Source organism: Tupaia chinensis, unplaced genomic scaffold (assembly GCF_000334495.1).
Source record: "Tupaia chinensis unplaced genomic scaffold, TupChi_1.0 Scaffold000256_1, whole genome shotgun sequence".
NCBI lineage: Eukaryota > Metazoa > Chordata > Mammalia > Scandentia > Tupaiidae > Tupaia > Tupaia belangeri.
Window position 1 is genome coordinate 2174389 of NW_006159736.1, and position 4443 is coordinate 2178831.

The 4443-nt window shown below is 39.2% G+C and overlaps 1 protein-coding gene across 1 annotated transcript in view; it reads left to right on the plus strand.

Moving 5' to 3' along the window:
- DST (dystonin) overlaps nt 1-4443 on the plus strand; it is a 576919-nt gene that overhangs the window by 67307 nt on the left and 505169 nt on the right. The window lies entirely within an intron of this gene.

Below are 4443 nucleotides of genomic sequence, written 5' to 3' on the forward strand. Positions count from 1 at the left end.
GTATGGGCCCAGCTGGGTTTTACTTTATAGTATGCTCTTTTTACTCACTGGGGTTTAGGTCTAAAGTCAGACTTGAGTTCATGTATAGGTATGTGTCAGCTGCGATAACTATTGGATATATTTAGACTAATTAAGTTCACTGACAGATCATTTGGGTAGGGGGGAGGCACGGAGGGCAATCGTGGATGCTGGGGTCAATGTGGGAGGAGGATGGGTCATAACAGAGGGAGGGGGATGGGGAATCTAGGATGGGAAAACAAAAGGCAAGGTATGCAGGTCACAAGAATTGGGAAATTATTTGCTGAGAACATATATGTTGACGTGCTTGATTGAGCCAATGCACAGTGTATTTTGGATGGAAAATTCATTTGTGTGTTGTGATGGGAAAAAAAATTATAATAAAAATAAACTATAAAAAAAAGAGAGAAGAGGATAGAGAAAGATAACAAGTGAACAATAGAGAGGATGTTAGTGAGAAACAGATATGGTTTATTATCTGTTGATGATGACGTGTATAGTATTCTCAACTGGACTGGTCTGAGAAGTATTTCATGATGGGTGAAGTCTTTTAACAAGCAAAATGAGAAATAGTGATTGACTGTTTTAAAAAATTATAATAATGATAATTATTGGGAAATGCATGGAAAAGACATTGAATGATAAAGCGGGGAGATTGATGTCTCTGTATTGACTGACATGCATGGCATTCCCTTTTGAAAAAGCAATGGAAGTCAATGTAAAGTTATATGTAATCCAATGTAATATAAAGAAGATTATGATGATAATATAAATAAATAAATAAATAGATAGATAAAAAGGTAGAAAAAAAAAAAAAAGAAGCTATAATTCTGTGCAGTGATTTAGAGAAATGAAAAGAAGTCATGGACATGACTGGCCATGAGGATTCTGTGTTGTTCATAGTGTTTGTAATCAAGCTCTGACCTGCTGACGGATCCAGGAAGTAAGTGAAGTCGTAATAACGATGATGATAATTTCTCATCTACTTCTTATGTACTGTTCTAAGTCTCTAATGTAGACGATCCCATTTAGGACCCACTGTAATTCTGTGAGAGAGGTATTATTATATTTGACAGATGAAAAAAACTGAGGCAAGGAGAAGTAACTTAGCCAAGAGCACATGCCTTCCAAGTAATATAGCTAATATTTGAGCCCAGGTGGTCTACTCACTGGAGAGTAAACGCCTGGGACTCTCTGGAGCGAAGAGCTCCATCCTAATAATAGCACCTCACATGTGTCTGTTAGCTACACACACCAGAAGTGTGATTCATTTTCATTTTTGCATCTGATTAGTGACACATTATTGTGTTCAGGAATATATAGGGTTGTCCAGAAAGTCATGATGCATTTTTGCGTAGAAAAATACATCAAGATTTTTCCAACAATCCAATATTTTATTCACACAAGTAATATAGTAATCATAGCCAAGGCCTATATTCTGCTGCATGCCAGATACTCTACTCATTAATTAGGTCATTTAGTCTACTAAAAAAACCCTATGAAGTTATGGAAAATAATCCCCACTATACAGATAGTGGGAAATGGTTAGGTAACTATTCAAGATGACAAAACTAGGGAATGACAGAGGCAATGTGTGAACCAGATGGACTGGCTACAGAGTCAGTACTGTACCATAGTGCTCAAAAAAACTTACTTAAAAGCAGTACAAGTGGAGGTGGCATAGTGGTTAATTCCCATGTGCTGGACTCCCATGTGGTCAACTGCTGTTTGAGCCCTGGACCCAACAGCTTAAAACTCACACCAGGCGTGTGTGCGTGCCCCAGATCCCGAGAGGAGAATGGAGAAGGGATCGTGGTGTGACTGTCCCTTCTGGAGGGTGATTTCTTGCTTTCTGTTTCTCTGTCTCTCTGGCAAGCATATGAGTCCAATAGCAAAAAAAAAAAAAAAAAAAAAAAAAAATCTTTTGAGGGGGAAAAAAAAAGGAGTACAAGTGTATTTAGATATAACAAAAATCATGAATGTCTGCTCAGAGTCATAGTGGCACTCAGATCTGATTAAAAAAATGTGAAGGTGGAATGAGAATGACTCAAGGTTAGAAAAGACTAATTTAAGTTTTTTCAAACTTTTAGAATCATGCATAATTCTGCATTGCATATCTTTCTGGGCATACTTGGTAGAAATTCTCTAGGGCAGATACAGGGTTATTAGATAACAGGTACAGAACATGTTTTAATCTTTCTCTCTCTCTCTGTGTGTCACTTTAAAAGACTTGTATGCAGTTTTCTTCCTTAAGTGTTTCTAGAATTTGTTTGTGATCCACTGAGGACTATTGGTAATAATACAAGTTAAACTAAATTTGGTTGCTTGTTATTCATAAGAGGAGGATCTACATTCTTATGAAATAAATATGCTTGACTCACTCCACTACTACAGAAGCTAGTACATTATCAAATATTTATCCATTCTACTGGTGCATACATTTCTGAACTAGAAACAGTGCCGGGACTAGTTAATGCCACCTAGTAGTTAGAGCAAATTCCAGCTTCTAGAGGCTCTCAATCTTCAAAGTGCAGAAGACCGCACTTGTTAAAGCAACTGAAGTTGTTTTAAAATGAGATTCTTGGCCTCATTCTCTGTAGGTCTAATTCAGAATGAAGGAATGAAGGAGAGAGAAAGGGAGAGAGTGTGTGTACCCTGTGGAGTGTTCAGAAATGTGCGTGTTTGAAAACCAGCCATGTGGTTGTTGGTTCTGACATGTTTGGCCTAAACTGTGCTCTAGAATGCAGTTTAACAGTTGGCTAAGCTCCCTCTTCTCCTTAATCTTCTCTTGCAGCTGCTGTCGTACCTCCTGGGTTACGTGGGAGCTGTGGGGATCTTCTGGGACTATTTTGAGTTGAAGACCAGCTGTGCTTGCACACAGGGGTGGGATAGGAACAAGCTAAAGTGTTCAGGGATAAGAAGAAAGAGTCCAAACAGCGACCTCAGTTTTGCAAGTCTGGTTGTGATTTCTCCTTACTGATTTCTCTGGACTTAGGTGCCCAGATCCTCCAATGAGAACCCTCTGTTAATCTTTCTGTATCCCATAGAATCATTCTCAGGCCTTTTCTCATACTGCTTTGCCCCTGAAATTCTTATTCCCTAGTCTTTATGCCTTTACTGCAACCTTTTAAGTTTTTTATACATCTTTTCAAATTTTGAAGACTCAAATCTAAAGAAGTCCTCCTGGGAACCAGCAGTTAGTATAATGGTTATGTCGCTGGACTCCCACGTAGTCGACTGTGGTTCACGTCCCAGACCTGGTGGCTTAAAACTCATGCCGGGGTGAGGGGGGTGATTTCTCGTTTTCTGTCTCTATGTCTCTCTCTGTCTGTCTGGTGAGCACACGTGCCCTATAGCGAAAATCTCTCAAAAAAAAAAAAAAGAAGCCTTCCTTGGAGCATTTTTAGTTTACCCCCTCTAATTTCTTGCCTTACTTAGCTTGTACCCTTATCCCGATGCATTGTCAAATAATGTTATGATTATATAGCTATTCCATACATTCATCTGTCATTTTACTTATTAACCCATTATGTTATTTTCTTAGCCTGGAACATTACTTCTTCTTCTTTTTTTTTTTTTTTTGAGAGGTTTTTTGCTATAGGGCGTGTGCGCTTGCCAGGCAGACAGAGGCAGACAGAGAGACAAAGTGAGAAATCACCCCCCAGGGGGATGGCCACGCCACCATCCCTTCTCCATTCTCTTTCGGGATCTTGGGCACGCATGCACATGCGCCCGGTGTGTTTCAAGCCACCGGGTCTGGGACGCGAACCACGGTCAACTACATGGGAGTCCAGCAACATAGCCGTTATGCTAACTGCTGGTACCCAGAACATTACTTCTAATCATTCTTCAAAGTCACCTTCTCAAACAAGCCACACAGAGTATTCTTGGCTTCATTAATTGATTTCTTCTCTGAGATCTGCTAGCACTGAGACAAGAACTGCCTGCTTTAACCTTTAGTTACACATTTGTGTGTATTTAAGAACTCTGTTGAGGACAGAGACCGTTTTATGTAATTCTTGCACATTTTCCAAAATGTTTTGTACATTCCTGAATGCATGGTATGACCTAGCTGAACTTGCTTTAATTGTCTGTTGAGTTGTCCTTGTACCCACCTTACTCTGGGAGAGAGTAAGGTGGTTTTATCAAGTACCTGCTATTTCCCAGATACCATGTTCAGAATTTTGCATGTGTTACATTACTTAAAACTTAAAGGCCCTGTAAGTAGAATGGCATACACTTTATAGATTAGAATGGTTGGACTCAGAAATGTTTAATAAGCAATGTAGCTATAATTAATGAGTTGGCATTTGGACCTAGGCACATCAGATGCCAAAATCTATACATGCCCTTCTTTCCACTGCGTTGCCTCCATTTTAGTTTTAGATCATCATTTTTTATGTTTTATGATGATGCTTTGCATTC